The sequence below is a fragment of the Stegodyphus dumicola genome, chromosome 1, assembly GCF_044657685.1.
Source record: "Stegodyphus dumicola isolate Sdum_Otavi_A_Nest chromosome 1, ASM4465768v1".
In the NCBI taxonomy this organism is placed as follows: Eukaryota; Metazoa; Arthropoda; class Arachnida; order Araneae; family Eresidae; genus Stegodyphus; species Stegodyphus dumicola.
This window is the reverse complement of record NC_140768.1, coordinates 193,729,859-193,748,716: the sequence shown is the minus strand read 5'-3', so window position 1 is coordinate 193,748,716 and position 18,858 is coordinate 193,729,859.

The window sequence follows — 18,858 nt, the reverse complement described above, 5'->3', positions numbered from 1 at the left end:
TTATTAGCAGGTGATTTCAATGCTTCAAGTCCCTTATGGGGGGCGCGAGTGGAAAACGTAAGAGGCAAAATGGTTTTAGAATATGCAATGACAAACAGATTAAGCATCATAAACACGTCAGACTCACCGCCCACCTTTCGCACTATAAGGGCGGAAGGTTGGCCGGATTTAACCATGGTTTCTTCCCAATTAGCAAATCAAATGTCGGAATGGCATGTTATGGACATTCTCTCTCTGAGCGACCACAGAATAATCAGCTATCTAATGGGCGCTCAGTTAACTTATACTCTGAAACAGAGGTTCAAGACAGCTTATGGAGGACATCAGAAGTTCCTTAATTTGCTTCGTCCTTATGTAGGTCAATTGATTTTCAACTTCCAAGCAAGCAACACCGTAGATGGACTGGATGATGCCTACAGGCATTTAATTGGAACTCTAACAAGTGCAGCAAAACAAACGTATAAGAAAAAAACACCCAGCCAGAAGAAAGAACTTTCCTGGTGGAATGACAAACTAACGGCAAACAGAAGCAGAGTTCAGGCGCTCAGAAGACTGGCACAGTCAGAAACAGATTCCATACAAAGGGACCAAAAAATGCAGACGTACAAGAAGGCACTTGAGCAATACAAACTACAGATAATAAAGGCCAAATCCGACTTCTGGCAGGAACACTGTAGTAGAATACCGGAAATTTTTGGGAAAATACAAAAAATCGCCGCAGGTAAGGTCTTTAGACCGACTCAGTTGACTGCGAATGTGGCCCCTGACGCACCAAATACAAGAAATATTCTTTCGGTAATACTGAAAACGGTTTTTCCTTCAGATGATCCCGCCAATGACTCAGAAACGCATACATTAATAAGGACGCAATTTCAGGAAAAATTCTGGTCTTCCAAAAATGGAGACTATCTAAAACCAACAATAGAGGAGGTAGACCTAATCATAAATGGTTTGGCAAGGAAAAAGGCACCGGGGCTGGATGGCCTAGACCAGTGATTCTCAACCTTTCTTTGTCGCGGCACACTTTTAACGATTTCAAAATTTGGCGGCACATAGAGAAAAAGATAAGTTTAACAGTTATTTACTTACCACTATGTAAAATAATCTATGATAATAAATTTGAATTTAAAATAAAATATGCACTACAAAAACAGCAGTGCAGTACGTTTATTAAGGGATTAGTTACAAGTTAACAATAAGAATACCTTTAATGAGAAATTTGAGTTTGATCGTTTTTACCATTTCATTTATATTTTGTCGTAAAAATGGCAATGTTTTTCTCGTATTGTATTTTACATTTAAAAGTCCCGATCTTTTTTTTTCGTTTTTTATGTTGGTTAATACTGAAATTCCGAATTCACATAAAAAAGATGTAGAAAACTGTAACAATATTTTTAATGCTTTTTTGGCCAGCATGGGATAATTGCATCTAATGCTAATCCAAAATGAATTAATTGATTCTTCCGACTATTTTTAAATTAAATCTCGATTATTAGAAAGCGAAATTAGTTCTTCCTCTTCGTTCAAAGTTAATTCAAATACAGAAGTCTTCACCAAAAATCGGCTTGGATACCACAATTGGCGCGCATATTAATGTCTTAAAAACCGAATTTCGCCAATTATCATGTGTACCGTATACTAGGATTAAACCCATTATAATTTTCACTGTATACATTTCTAAAATTTGCGGCACACTTTAAGAATTTGGCGGCACACAAAAGTACCGCGGCACACTGGTTGAGAATCACTGGCCTAGACAATATAATACTCAAGGCATTGCATAATGAGTTTCCAGAGCTTATCCACTCAGTCTGCAAAGCATGCTGGAAAGTAGGACACTTTCCGAAAGATATGAAGCTGGCAGAGATCGCTCTGTTTCACAAAAAGGGGAAAGATCCCTCGGATCCGACCTCCTACCGCTCGGTAAGTCTCCTTCCCACAATTAGCAAAGTTCTAGAAAAAATCATTCTAATGAGGCTAGATTATTTCCTGAATAAAAGTTCAGTAATTAATAAAAAAACAGTATGGCTTCCGTGAAGGAATATCTACGGAACAGGCAGTAGCAGATCTCCTGAAAGTGCTGAAAAAGAACAGAGAGGAAGACAATCACTCAATAGTAATATCTATTGACATAAAGGGAGCCTTCGATAATGTCTGGTGGCCTGATGTAACAAAAGAATTAGATTCAATCAACTGCCCAATTCAGATCTTAAAGTTGATAAGGAGCTACCTTGAAGACAGACAAGTTCAAGTAACTACAAACGATGGAATAATCCAGCATAAACTGGAGAAAGGCTGTCCACAGGGTTCCTGTCTAGGGCCAACCCTGTGGAACCTAGTAGCTAATTCAGCATTCCAAATTTTTGAGATGGAGAGCGAAATACATCTGCAAGCTTTTGCGGATGATTTCCTTCTAGTAACTTCGGGAAGAAAGAATATCGAGAAAATTACACAAAATGCACTAAATAGGTTCTTAGAGTGGGCACAAACACATAAACTTACGATCTCAGCAGAAAAAACTACCATGCTATTTATAGGGCGTAAAAGAGTAATGAAAAGAAATCCTACCATTAGACTCAACGGTAGCTCAATAAAATGCTCTTCAAACATAAAATACCTAGGATTTATCCTCAACAATAATCTCTCTTGGATTCCCCACTTAAAAGAACTCAGGAAAAGATGTATCGCACTCACAAACACCATGCTACGCACAACAGGACTGCAGTGGGGAGCACCACCATGGGTGCTTAAGAGATGGTACCAAGCAATAACAGAAAGAATTGTTCTCTACGGCGTAGCGATCTGGGGAAATACACTCAACGTAAGCATGCGTAGATTACTCTTGTCCATGCAAAGGCTGCAACTCTTGCTCATCTGCAAGGGCTACAGAACTACTTCAACGACAGCTCTGCAGGTTCTAGCAGGAATTCCTCCGCTAGACCTGCAAGCGGAAAGGGAGTCGTTAATTGCAAGAGTGTTAAGGCTAGGTAAGGATGGAGTTCTATGGGAACAACACCACTTTGCTGATGACTTTGAAAAACACAAGCCAGTGACGCAAGGACATCCGGCTGAAACACATCTAAAAAAGTGTATTCTAGGCCACTATGTGACACCAAAAGATAACCACACAGCTATATTTACAGATGGCTCAAAAACCGAGACGGGTACTGGCAGTGCCTTCTGCGTTCTAAAAGGTAATACAGCTGTGTATAAATGGAAAAGAAGACTTGGCAGTAGGAACTCAGTATTCCAAGCTGAGCTGGCAGCACTTAAAGCAGCAATTAATTATGTGAAGAGGAACAGACTTATCCACATTACTATTTACAGTGATTCTGCTTCTAGCCTTGACGCAATCAAAGGTTACAAAAGTAGAAGCCAGTATGTCCAAGAAATTAGAAAAATCCTCCTCAGTCTTCTACCATCAGAAAGGCCATGCCTCACGTGGGTTCCGGCTCACGTGGGCATTAAAGGCAATGAGGAAGCAGACACCCTGGCAAAAGAAGCGGCAAAGGAGGTCTCAAGAACAGAACTGCCAGATAAATTACCTAGGTCTCATCTCAAAAATATCACTCTAAAACAACTGATAGACAGATGGCAAGCCAGATGGGACACAGCAGATACAGGAAGGAGAACGTATATGTTCTTCCCAAAAACGACGCTAGAGTTAAACTGCAATAGTGGTAGTCAGACACAGTTTTATACAGGTCATGGCCCATTCCTGACCTATCTGCATAGATTCAGCCTGAGTGACACAGAAAGATGTCAATGTGGAGAGGTGGGGGATCCAGACCACTACGTCTTTCACTGCACAAACACGGCACAGTACCATATAAGAAAGCCAAGTCAAGCTTACTGGCCACAATGGGCGGCAAATATGAGAACAAACAAAACAGCAAATAAAAAGCTACAAGCGGTAATCAGCCATTGTCAGAGAAAGTATTCTCTAATACGACGATAAGTGTCCCCAAATAGAAATAATCAAGTGCTTAGCGCTCTGAATCATAAAATGTATAAATCACACTAAATCAATCTGGGCACACACCTCGAACCTCTCAACCCAAGACTAACTTAGATAATTAAGACTATGGCAACAACCTGCCTATATTCTTTATAATGTTTACTTTTGCAATTAATGTACAGATCTAGGACTCGCAAGACCAGATCGTGCCAGTAAAATCTTCAACAGCAATGAGTTTTTCCTACACTTACTAATCGTGTATTTAAATTACAAGTTTGTGATAAATAGGTTCAAGAAGGGCAAGGTCAACTTATGTTTTCACCTCAAGTTTATGAATGATATTATTATTGGTATGGCATTTTTGCCTTCTTAATTTTAATAAATATTCAACTTTTTATGCAAATTTTAGGGAAGAAATATCTGTATTTATGTGATCAATTGCATGTTTGAATCTCTTCCCTAGTGATCAGCATTACGTGCTTAATTATGTTTTGTATAAATTATGTGCATGTTCTAAGGTGATAAAACTAACTATGGAATTAATGTAGGTAAGTTTCTCTTTGTAATTATGTATCAGCATTATGTATTCAAGTGTTTGGAATCAGATATCAGTTTTACTGAGTATGGTGCTGTACTTTTCTGTTTATGTTCACTTTAAAATACTCAAGTCTGTATTTATTCCTTCTCTGCATGTACTATGAAGGTCAGTTCGTACTTGGCTAGGATTTAGACTACATAGCAGTACTTAATGATCAGTTTTATTTTTAGTTTTCATGTATTATGTATGCATTTTTAAGTGTTATGTATGCAGGCATTAGGGATCAGCTTTCTGTATTTCTGTATCAGTATCATGTTAGTTTTTCACTTTAATATTCAGTTTTGTACTTATGTATGTATTATCCTGTCTGCAAGTACTACGAAAGAGAATGTAGGTGAATGGTTCAATTTGTAAAACAACTACAGTTTAAGTATGCGCAAAGAACTAAATTATTCAGGAATTTGTTATCTTAGTGATAACAGGTACCCATTCTTTTAAATGTTCTTACATAAGAGTCAGGCACATGGAAAGTAAACTGCGTTAAATTATGTTTGGGCGCTAGGATTTTTTTTAATCATCTTTTAATCTCTCTCTTTATTTTATTTATTTATTTATTTATTTATTTATTTATTTAAAGTTTACTATGTGCAATAATTTAATAGGTTACAACTTTCCTCCATGCAGGACCAACGATTTCACAGAAGCCCCATAAAGATATGACAGTTGTGTCAGGATAAGCACCCGCATGCAGACATTTAGCAAGTCCAGAAAATCCACGGCAGTTAATTTTGCAGGCAAAGTCCTCCTATCTTTAATTTATCTAACACAAGTTTCTGTCTATTCTAATAGCGATTCTTAACAGTCTTTTGATTGCTTCTTTGCTTAATTTTAAGTAGTTCCTAACAGGATACTCTTTCCCCGTACAACAACATCCAAGCTTATATGTAGACTTTATGAGGCTCTTAGCCGTCTATTCGGCTGCGTTCCCGGAGCAGAATGGAGCAGAGAGTAGATGGTTTCTGCCAGAAAGATAACACACTGTGAGGCTAAGGCCAGGTCAGTGGTCTTCCTTGGTGGCGCTCACTCACTCACTCACTAACAGACTCCTTCGGTGCACTCGACGACCCACTCGGCACTCGCTGCCCGGCTGTCAACTCGATCGACTCCGCAGGGATTGACTTGCTAGACGAAACACACTCTCAATACTACTCTCTCTCTCGCACTCTATGCGAGGCACACACACACACTAACTGACTGCGGACCAGCAGGGTTTATATAGCTTTCGGCTTGTGTTCGGGAATATTCTGGGCTAAACCGGTAAGAATTCGCTCCAGAAGGTTCTCCAACCGTCCATGGTATATCGCCTAATTCTGTCGCCAAATGAGCGATTTTTCGCCAAATATGGCAACCCTACCCTCTTTTGCCATTTTATGGGAGCCCTAAAACTGCTTTGTGGGGAAGCCATCTTACCGCGCCTGTACATTTCGTAACAATATGTTTAATGTTTGGCAATGTTATTTTTATTTCATAAATTTTTGATTAACAAACTCTACGATTTGAAAGCGAGCAGTGACAACACTTCTCGAAATAAAGGACACTTTTTATCTACAACGTGCGAGATTGTTTCTTCACAAAATGAAAAATGAGGGCGAAAATTAGCGTTTTCAGAGTTTTTAATTAATATCTCTAATTTTTAGCTTTTCTTCTTTTTAGTCCAAAGGGGCTTTGTCCCTGAAGGACTATTGTTTTCGTTTTGCGATTTTGCGTCAGACTCATAAACTCACAAACTTTTCAAACTGTTGCCACAAAATGTTAGAGTCCTGCATTATATTTGAAGAAATTAAATAATGAAAAATCTGCATAAATGATTGTCTATTTCTCGCATTGTGATAAAACAATGGTACATAGAGCCATCGAATTTTGAATGACGAAATCCTACTGCGAATATGAGCATCTGAAATCCCAAATTTGGAATTTGTTTTATTATAGATTTTATATTTTGTAAAACTTTAACGAATTTTTGATTTACAAACTCAATGCTTTAAAAGCGAGAAATGGCAACGTTATATAGAAAAAAAAATACTTTTATCTCCAGCTCGCGAGACTGTGTATATCGGAAATTCTAAAGATATGCTTAATTTAACATTATTTTGCGATATTGCTCTTGAACTGAATTTATGGTTTAAGTGCAAAGAACATGATATTTAATAAATAAAGGTAACACTCAAAACGTTAAAAAAACGCCCCTTTGGACGTAATTTAAAATCTGAAACATTTCAGATTGTTTTTTTTTTTTTTTTTTTTTTTTCTTTTCTTTCTTCTTCTTCTTCTTCTTCTTTTTTTTTTTTTTTTTTTTTTAAAAAATTGAAAGTCGACTTTTTTCAGGACCCAGAAAAGAATTGCAGAAAGTTTGGTGCCGATAGCTATAGTGAGTGAGTGAGTGAGTGAGCGCCACCAAGGAAGACCACTGACCTGGCCTTAGCCTCACAGTGTGTTATCTTCCTGGCAGAAACCATCTACTCTCTGCTCCATCCTGCTCCGGGAACGCAGCCGAATAGACGGCTAAGAGCCTCATATAGTCTACATATAAGCTTGGATGTTGTTGTACGGGGAAAGAGTATCCTGTTAGGAACTACTTAAAATTAAGCAAAGAAGCAATCAAAAGACTGTTAAGAATCGCTGTTAGAATAAACAGAAACTTGTGTTAGATAAAGTAAAGATAGAAGGACTTTGCCTGAAAAATTAACTGCCGTGGATTTTCTGGACTTGCTAAATGTCTACATGCGGGTGCTTATCGTGACATATCTTTATGGGGCTTCTGTGAAATCGTTGGTCCTGCATGGAGGAAAGTTGTAACCTATTAAGTTATTGCACATAGTAAACTTTAAAAAAAATAAATAAAAAATAAAAAAATAATAAAGAGAGAGATTAAAAGATGATTAAAAAAATCCTAGCGCCCAAACATAATTTAACGCAGTTTACTTTCCATGTGCCTGACTCTTAATAGTAGTGACTGAGTTATTAGCAACAAACAAACATACAGACTTTATAGATAGGTTAAATTCCATTGCTGTTTCAAAAGATATTTTTCTCGTCGTTTAGCATTCGGTTAATGTTATCAAAATAGCCGCATACAAACCTAACCACATTAAGCGGCGACTGCTGTAATGCAGTTTATTTATTAATATACTGGTAAATTTAATTTTCAGTTAAATGTGTTAATAAGTTGTGGAAATACCTCCAAAATTTGCTTTCAGTTATACTTAACTCGGGATTAATTTTCAAATAGATTTAACATTTGTGGAATGGTATAATTAATCATAGCTAAAATATTAATTTTTTTCTCGCAGTTATCATAAAATACACTGGTTATCATAAATTAAAGAAAAATCACAAAAATAGCGATAACTCCCTCAAAAATAAGCCAAACCGTGTAAAAAATTTGAATATGTTGCCAAGTAAGAGTAGCTGAGTAAAACTGTGATATGTAAATTAGTGCCGCTGCTTTCGGATACGTCATCTGCAAGGAGCATAAAAGTTCATGTTGGAGAGCAAACCCACATATTTCACTGTGACATCAGAATTCTGAGATAGCCATTTCGTAACAATGACCTCCAGGCATCATTTGCCTGCAGAACTGGGATGGAGAGCCATTGGGAGACTAGAGGCAGGACAAAGTCAAACAGAAGTGGCCAGATGGCTAAATGTGAGTCCTTCTGTGGTTCATAGACTTTGGAGGCAATTTCAAACAACAGATTCGGCATCTAGGAGGTTCAGGCAAGGACAGCCAACTGCTACGACGAGCGCCGATGACTGATATTTGACCGCATAAATGAAAGCATCACACATCGCTGTATGTACTGTATTGCTTCTAGAGGCGACCATATTCTATATTGAAGGTACTTTTCCTATAGCAAATTGACACCTTCGAATTGTTCATTTTATATATTTGCTAATTTCTATACTACCATATTTGTCTGGTAATTTCTTATTATGTTATTTGATACCTTACTATGTGTTGTATATTGTGGGTAAGTTTCATTAAATTATACATGTAGCTTTTTCAGTAATCGTGACTTTTGTGAGTTTTCCTTAATTTATGATAACCAGTGTATTATACTGTGTCAATGACAGTATAGAACATCTTTAAGAACAATTAACAAGTTAGGAAGCTTTTGCACTGAATTTATTGTAACTTAAATATGAACGTATTTTAATAATTCACATTCATTTAGTACATTTTATGCATTAGGTTTCTGAAAGACAGTTTTAAAAATCAAACAAATTTGTAATTAACTATTTAATAAGTCCAGAATTATGTAAACTGTCAATATTTATGATTTACATCATGTCTGCTGCTTGATGTTCCCAGGAAAGAAGTGAAGGAAAATGACTATTAGTTAATGTAACATGCAGCTTCAGAGTTACAAAGTAACGTGTCTGTACATTATGTTCATAATTGATTATAACTGTTACCTTATATTTACGTAGTTTTCCTTTGATCACAAACATGATGGTATAGCATTTACAGCAACAATTATCACCATATAATCTTGTATGTCTGATTAACTAAATAAAAAACTGAAGCACATAATGTTAATCACATCTATAAATGTCTTTCAAATTAGACTTATACTCCTATGTAACAGTAGTTAATGCATTTGAATGTGAAAAAATTGAATAAACGCAGCTAGAAAATTCTGTTTTGAATTGAAATACTCACAAAGCAATGAAATATGAAACTGGGACAATCCATGGTTATATTTTCATAAGTATGGATTAACCTCAGACTGTGAATACTTCTTTTTTATTCATTTATTTGTTACGAGCATTATTTTCCTAACATATATTTATCACTCGAAGTTATTCTGATAGCATTGGAATATTTTCCTCAGAACTAAAATGTACCGAGGAGAAAAAAAATGGTTGCGACGTGTTTTTAGCATTCTCTAGAAAAGGAAAGGACTCTTAAATGGGTGGTATCTTTGAGTGTATTTTGCTGCCATTTCATATTTTGTCGTTACCAGTTCAAATATTATATTATCGTTAGGGGAAAAAAACCGACACTGACAGAGTTATCAGTCAGAGTAATTTGATCACTTTACGTTTAAAATCGCCTAACTACGTTCTTTCATTGTTTTTTCTTTTTCGTTTTCATATACATCTTCATGTATATCTTCAGACTACGTTCTTTCACACATGGCACTATGTAAGCATTAGATGACGTAGTAATAGTTAGCATTTATTACTTTTCCTTCCAGGTAAGATTTATTCTGAATCAGAAAGGAGAGATTTTATGGCGAAATTACGATTTGACGAAACGTAATAAAAAGCCAACGATGAAAAAATTATATTTCGCCTGCGTCTGCAAAAGTATGGGAACAAAGCCACGGAACGATGATGAGAATTCTCTTTCGTAGCTGCAAATCACGTCATTACATAGAGGTTACTCGCTTCTTTGGCGCTGAATATTTTCGCATGGGCGACTTTAAATGCAAGGCAACAAGTAACTTATTTCTCTTGCTAACGAATACGGATGTAAAGTTTTAGTGTCATCAACAACCTCAATATCTCTATATCCGTGTCTTAATGCTTGTACCATGCTTCCTCGTTATTACGCAGGGTATAAGCAGAGGCCAGAAATTGGAGTGGATCTAGACAAATATCAAGACCAGTGAATGCAAAAGAATGAAACCCCCTATGTACTGAAGGGTTCCTTTTAAAAATATAATTGAATGTTTTAAGCATATAAGGAAACATATAGGCTCCTTGGGGGGGGGACAATCACCAAGAAGGATGCGTAATCTAATGCGAAATTATAATAATATTTAGTATGAAAATGTCTTTTGATCCAACGCTCAGCCAATGAATGAATAGAGCTATAAGGCATTTCATATAAACATCCGAATAGTATTGTTGCGTTTTTTTCTTCTGACACCAGTTGTTACGTTATTTTTTTTCCTTCACGTTCGTACGGGGTTCGTATAGATTTGGAGTGAATAATGACAATAATACTTGATGAAGTATCGAAACACAATTAATTGACTAGTATTGTCAGGACAGCTCCAAAGCACGTTTTTACAGTCGTCGATGAACTACTATAAATACGCTGACACGATTAGCGACACAGTCTTCAGGCTATCAGGCTATACTCTGGTGTCTCCACCTTCACTGCAAAGCACCAGAGTACAGCTTCCAACTCTGCTCGGTCGTCCTCGGAACTCCACGTACTCTCAAGACTTTCCACGCTACAACTCGCGATGCACTCGACGACACACAGAGCACAGCTCCCGACTCTTTGTTCAGTCGTTCCCGGAGCTCAACACGCTCTCACGACGATGCACTAACCGTGATACACTAAGAGACTCCTTTGGTGCTTTCGACGACTCACTCGGCACTCGCTGCCCGGCTGTCAACTTGATCGACTCCGGACGGCTCGCTAGGCGAGGCACACTCGATACTAACTATCTCGCACTCTATGCGAGACACGCACTTGCTCGCCCTCTCGACGAGGCACTCTATGATTGCGGACCAGCACGGTTATAGCTTTCGGCTTGTGTTGGAGAACATTCTGTGCTAAACTGGTAAGAATTCGTTCCAGAAGGTTCTCCATCCCTCCATGGCATATCGCCAAATTTGTCGCCAAATGGTCGATTTCTCACCAAATGTGGCAACCCTAAAACTGCTTTGCGGGGAAGCTATCTTAGCGCGCCTGGACATTTCGTAACAGTATGTAAAAGAGAAGAAATTCTATGTTATAACAGTGCAATCGCACCTCGCAAATGGTTTCGTGCCCAGTTTGGGCACAGTAGCCATACAGTCATCTTAAAAGAAAGAGTGTGGCCAAATTCAAGCATTGCTCGATATTTAAGTCGGATGCAGCCGTTCGACGATGCTGGTAGGAATGGTGGAACTACAGCGTAACGTAGCGTCAAGAAGGCAGTGGTCTATTCAGGGAAGATGACAGAATGTGAGGATAGAGCGACTCTCGCAGCGCCTGATTTGTCATTACCAATGACCCAATGTGTAATCGAGACACCAACGCCCATTGCATCGATTAGCATTCACCTGCGTTACATCGACAAATAGTGTCCGCATTCATGCCGGGCTCACTCCACCTAGAATTTCATTAATGGAGTAGAATTATCTTCAGGAATAAGTGCTGATTCGAAATGAGGCATGATGATCCGCAAAGACCCATTTGGAGATGTTCAGGACAGCTGCGAAATTCTGATTTGAATATCGCACCCTGTCACACAACCCTGCAGTAGAGAGTTATGGTTTGGGGTGTCGTTTCGTTTGACAATCGAACCCCTTTGGAAATACCTTTACCGCATCCGTAGCAGATTTACAGCGCGGGTGCTACATCGATGATAGTCTATGTTTTATTATTTTGCACTTCCTTTGGAGGCACATCGAGTACACATTTGAAGAGGATAATGCCAAGCTACATGCCGCAATCATTTCTATTGATTATCTTCAGTGCATGCCAAACAGTTTGTAATATCGAAGAGGTCCCAACTTGTCAGCAACTGTAGTAGTGACTGTTACTAAGTGTGAATTTACACAGAAACGTACGAAGGGTTTAAAGCCCTTTTTATTCAACTTTTAAAATAACAGCGGCGTCCACTTGACGCTCACAAACTACGCCGACCCGGCGGTTTAACTGAAACAGAATGTAGAACTGAAAAAATAATGACTGGATGAATAAATAGCGAGATCACTATCCACGAGGCTCTGAGATCTTAAATTAACCTAACCGCGTTCTAACATTACCGCTGAGATTCAGCGAGCTTACTGATTAAGCAGTTGAAAGATCCAGTAAAATCTGCCGAGATAGGTACACAGGCCGACACGCGCGGTTCTTAAATTCTACCGAGCAACATTCACGTTCGCAATTCAAGAAGCACACCTACAATCTCGTTTCCTTCCTATTTAAACTCAACTTACTTCTGCTAAAATTTGAATATACTGCGCGCTCTACTACAGTTTAAATAATCTAGCATTGGCAATTCTAGGGGAAAGTAAAGGCTTAATGTAAATTCACACTTAGACAGGAAAGATAACTTAAAATAAATGTTAGTTAAAATAAATATAAACCCTACATTAGCCGCTGCCAGAATTTGGTAAACTTGGAAGCAGGTCCTGGAAACGACCTGTTGAAAAGTTTCCACATTCTAACCTAAGATTCAAGAGCCCCGTTTACATAAAACAAACATTTGCTTATTGTTAGGCAAAAGTTTACAATAGTTTTTGTAGACAATTACAATACAATATCATCGTACAGGATCCTCTCTGCCATTGTTCTTCGTCATTCAATCTTTTTCTCTTCCTTCCAGCATCTGGAAGGAATAAGTATCAGTATATTACAAATACATTATGATTTACACTTTCTTAATACTCGGTAGTATTTTAGTTTTCGATCATTTTCTTTTCCTTATTTAACTGCTTAAATTCACATTCATTCAAATATTCAAACATGAATTTAACTTTACCCTGGTTCTCCACCATATGTGGTGTCAAACGGGAATCTTCATGTTTTTGTATTTCAACACTTCCCCTAACCACAATGATTTGTTAGACTTCAATCGACCAATTATGACACACCCTATTCCAACATACTGAAACTCGATGAGCTGTGTTTAACATTCTTAAATTCAAGTGTGGGTGGAGAACCTTAAAAACCACATTCATTCTAATTTCCCCCTCATTCATCTTTTCACATGCAGGCTTTCGCTCTAAAGCATGATTTTATCTACTGTTTAACCCTTAGGTTTTAACTCGTTTCTTTTGAGCATTTAATTTTAGCATATAATTTTATGCTTCTATACTAAATTCTACTTTTACATAACTTTCAAGTATTTACATATATTTACAAAATTCTAATACATATGATTTTTACAATTTACAATAAAATGAATAAGAGAAAATAAAAATTTACTTCACACTTTCTTCGCCAATTCGCCAAGCTGGCGGCACTGAAACTAAATTTTCCATTAATACAACAATACGAAGCTATTTTACGTTCGGCCAAATTTTGGCTTTAACATAACAGAACCAGTCTTTCGACCAACATGAACTGCTTGTTCTTAGATATTACAACTTAAAGAAAATAATGCTTTTGCTTTAGCTAAATACAGTAAAACGAAACTAAATCTCAACCGAGAAAAATTAACTTCCGTCAACACATCGAACTTCGTATTTACACATAACATTTCAGAACAAAAGAATAATTTATAGAAGATTTTACACTTATCTTTAACTTTTCGATGTTTGGAACTCCGACATCCCCATCTGGCAGAATTGATCCGAAGTTACAAAATTCATGGAAGTTAACCTCCTCCTTTGATTTCTTCCAATTTCCTCCATGGACACTTTCCTTTTTTGCCCTCTGTACGCCGGCCTTTTGGGGTGGTAGCCTTCGGGTTTCTGTCTTTTCCGTTTTTCCCTGGACGGCTGGTCTTGGCGGTTTCCGGTCTGGATTCTTGCTTGAATTTTTTCTGCTAGTCCCAATTTTTTCGTTCCTCTTGATGTCTCTTTCTTTTCATGAACGGCGGCCTTGTTTCTTTTTGACTATCTGGCCCTGGAAGTGGTTTCCTTGACGCATATTTTCGGCTGTGGGATTTTGTACCCGGTCTTTTCCTGTTGCTGTCTACTAAAGATTGTTTACAAGGTGGCGTTGATTTCCTGCACTTCTTGACTGCTGGAGTCTGACCATTCTCTTTCCTTCTTTTCGGGACCCTAGAATGACTTGTAGAAGGGCTAGGTTCGTTTTCTGTTCTCTGCTTCTTGGATGGTGGAGCGGGTGGCGTTAATTCTGGAATTTCCACATCTTTTGCACTTGAGTCCTGCAAGAAGCTTTTAAGGATTTCGAAATCATTTGAATTATAATATTTTTTCGCCTTGTCGGGACTTGCTTTACAGGTTTCCCCTATCTCGTTCTTAAGCTACAATACGACTCCCTTGATTTCCTGTATTACATAGGGGCCTTCAAACTTCGGAGCCAATTTTGCAGTGAAATTGTCTGGGGCACTTGATAAAGAAAATTTCCACTTTAAGACTTTATCCTCTACTTTAAAATCTGCTTCACTGCGTTTTCGATCATAGTAAAGTTTCTGTCTATTTTTTGTCGTATCCGAACTTTTAACCGCCTGATCAATAAGTTTCTGTATATCTTTTTGTTTGAATTCTTGTTCCCTTTGTTGCACGAAGAATAATTTATCTACTATCGCAATTAACTTACGTCCTAAAAATAATTCTGCTGAAGTTTTTCCAGTAGTATCATGACTTGCTGTTCTTAAAGCATAAGCTAACTTATTTATGTAGCCATCCCAGCGCTTGTGATGTGTGCTAACATAGCTTCGAATTATTTTTGCAATATTTTATTAACTCTTTCTGCGATGTTTGCTTGTGCTCTATACGGAACCGTTTTGATATGGCGTATGCCAACTCCAGAGAAACTGTTTTCAAAAATTTGGCTAACGAATTGTTTACCGTTATCGCTAATGACTTTTATCGGTGCACCGTATTTTAAAATGTACCTGTGTAAGAATGCATCTGCAACTGTTTTGGCTGACGCACGTTTAAGTGCAACAATTTCTGTCCACTTTGAAAAATGATCTACAATTACTAAAAGAAAACGATTTTTATTTAACTCACTCTGGGGAAAAGAACCAAGAAGATCTATGCCTAAAATTTCATTCGGAAGTGCAGCGCGAATGCTATTTAAGTACCCGGCCTGGCTGTAATTAATATCATTTATTAATTGACATTGATTGCAGGACCTGACATACGCAGTTACTGTTTTGTATAATTGCGGGAAATATACCGCCTCTCGTACTCTTCTTATAGTCTTTCTGACCACTAAATGACCCGATGTTGGCGCGTCGTTTAATTCTTTCAAAATGCTCATTCGAAGCGAGGCTGGGATGACTGGCCTATACTCAAAGTTTTCATTTGTTGATTTCGAAAAAACATTAAATTATCTATTATTTCTTAGTTTTGTGCTCTACTTCCTATTGCGGCGACATCTGTATGTTCGAAGATTTCGGGGTCTTTTAAATAAGCATAAATACTTCCAAATTCAGGATCAGCTTTCAATTCAGCAATAATTGTTTCTCTAGAATCTAAAATTTTAGAAGTCAACACAGCGCATTTGTGTTTATTCCCCTCATGGTCCAGTTTTATTCGGGATAGTGCGTCAGCGACATTATTTTCTTTTCCTGATTTATACTTAATTATTAGATTATATTCTTGAAGTTTTAAAGCCTATATTATTAACCTGGACGTTAGGTTTTTCCTCGAGTAAAGTCTACCAACAGCCGCATGATCCGAAAAGATTGTTACTGGCGCTTTAACGAAATAAACTCGAAATTTCTGTACAGCCATTAATATGGCTAATGCTTCTCTCTCCGTAGCTACCTTAGGCTCTTTCACCGGCTCCACCACCCTCCGATGCATTTCCAGCACGATCGAATTGTCTTGAAAATTGAGCTTGGCTTTCGCGGCCTTTAAGAATTCCATGCCTAAAATGACTGGATTCTTTAAATTTTTCACCACAAAAATTAATACTTTAAGGCTCTCATCTTTTATCTGTATTCTTAATGTTTTCCCAGACCACTGACTGGATCTGTATCATGTCAGCTTCGATTCGACGTGGTAAATAATCATTCTTCACAGGACTAGAACCATAGGTCCATCCTATGGTAGGCGCGGGCTTGGCAGGGACCGTACTGGTACTGTCGTGTCTGTTGCCTTCGCTGTAGGGGAACTACTCATGCAGATATTAAGCGCTGTGTCGGGGTGGGGACGGCTCCCCGCGCAGTCCTCAGTGTGATGGATTGTGGCGATGAACATGAGAAGTCTCTGCGGGCTGTTCGGTGGGTTGGCGCCCCGTCGACACAGTCGTCTGAGGGAGGCTATATGAACATGTAAGGAAGCCCAAGAAGCAGGCAGGGAATGTGGCCTGACACGGTAATTATGTATTCTTAATGATAATTTCCCGATACATTGGCAGGTTTTTCCTTGGGCGGCTGTAATTTCTGTGTTTTTATTTTTAAATAACCGTAACCTATTAAAATTCTTATTGAAATATTTATCACTCATAAAGTTGCTTTCTGCCCCTGTATCAATCAGGCTTCTACCGGTACATCGCCGACCAGGACTTGGGTAACTGGTAACTGTGAATTCTTTACCACGACCGTGTTTAGGTATCTTCTTGAGGGATTTTGCAAAACTTCAGGGGTTTGGACCCTCGCTTTTACAGACCCCTCTAATCGTTTAAAGATTTCTTTTCAATTTCAGTCTTTTGAGTACGCGAACGGTTTTTTTTCGAATTTCCTCTTCGCGCCTTGACCTTCGTGCTTCGATGAGTTGGCTTGATAGCTCTTTTCCCCATAAGAGCGATTTGTGTTACCGGCCGGTTGATTTCAGAATTGTCTTCGGGAACCTTGAGAATACGATGTTTATCTAGATTTTTCCGCTATTCGTCGGTTTTGGAACTTGACCGCCAACTCGAAGAGTTCCTACAAGGTTCTTAGATTTCGGATTTCCAAGTAATCTTGGACAGCAGGTAGCAATCTTGGTAAAATTATTTCAATTACTTCAGTGTCGGGTTTCTTTCCATACAGCATGTTTGTCAGTTTAACTTTTCGCAGAATAAAATCCGTCTAATCTTCAATATTACGTTGATAAAAACTATACAGTTCGGCTTCTAGCTTTGCTCGGTCTTTCACTTTGGGGAAGGCCTTTAATAATGATGCTTTAAAATTTTCAAAGGTATATGCTTGGCCTCCGAATTCTCCTAATAAAAATTTCCCTATACTGTTCAACCATAGTGAGGCCTGTCCTCTTAGTGCAGACGTGGCAATGGCAACTTTTTGGCCTTTCGGGCTTAACATTACCGCTGAGATTCAGGGAGCTTACTGATTAAGCAGTTGAAAGATCCAGCAAAATCTGCCGAGATAGGCACACAGGCCGACACGCGCGGTTCTTAAATTCTACCGAGCGACATTCACGTTCGCGATTCAAGAAGCACACCTACAATCTCGTTTCCTTCCTATTTAAACTCAACTTACTTCTGCTAAAATTTGAATATACTGCCCGCTCTGCTACAATTTACATACTCTAGCATTGGCAATTCTAGGGGAAAGTAAAGGCTAGACAGGAAAGATAACTTAAAATAAATGTTAGTTAAAGTAAATATAAACCCTACAAGTTGTTAGACTTACTAGATTGACAGATCTCCAACAGAATACGTTTGGGAGATGGTGAGCAAGTGCCTCTGATCGTGCCAGGATGTCACCGATGTAGTTCGACTTTTGCTTGCTCTTTTATACACGTCGGATCATTGGACTCTGGGAGATAATTTGACAAGAAATTCTTTAGTAGGTCATGCATCAAACTTATTAGTCAATGCCTAACTGGATAAAAGCTTGCATATGGGCCAGAGGTTATTGATTTATTCGGTAGATGTCGCTGCTACTGCATCTCTTGAATAAAACATCCCCCCCCCTTAGAGAGTAAGCTGAGGCGTCAAAATCCTGCGCATTTACGAATTCGAATGTAATTTTTTGTGCTTTTGAAACTTAATAAGTAATAAACTAACCTAAAAGAAACCTTAATGTCACCCAACCGCTATAGTGGCTAGCATCGCTGACGGCCGTCCAAAGGGCCCGGGTCGAATCCCGGAGAAGGCATGGATGTTTCTAAATGCATCATGTGTCTGGCATAGGAGTCATCATGTCTGGCATCATGCGGCATAGGAGAACTTTAAATATGCGGTGAGCCAAAAATCCTGTCGAGAGGTCGATGGTAGGGGAAGAGAGGTGGGAGACCCTCGGACCCCGTCCTCCCGGGCTGCTCTGCGTCAAAATTGGGGTAGTGGAACTTGAGTTAAATCGCACTGTCACTTGTAAGGTGGTCAAGGCTGTTGCCAACAATAGGCGTAAACTTGCGCCCTTATTTATCATATTGTACTTATGTATAGAGGTGTATTTATAATGAAATAAACTTGAAAAAAGAAAACATTTCCATAAAATCACAGGGATGAGGGGAAAATGCATTCTGTTGCACTGCAGTACATTCATCCATGCCATAACTTTAAATGGTCTGTTTATAAAATGAATCATCTCTCAGATCATATACTGGCTGATAGGGTAAAAAGCACTGTAGATGTCATATATTATTATTATAAGGGCACAGCCCGATCCTCCTAGCCGGCACAAGACAGCCGTATGATAAAAAAATGGGACTATCCGGAAGATGTCATATATATTGTTACGGATTTGGCATTTAAATAGCTAATGTTAGTAAATGTTAAATTAAATTGTTTTATTTTCCGTGCAGTGCAGCGCGTGAAGAA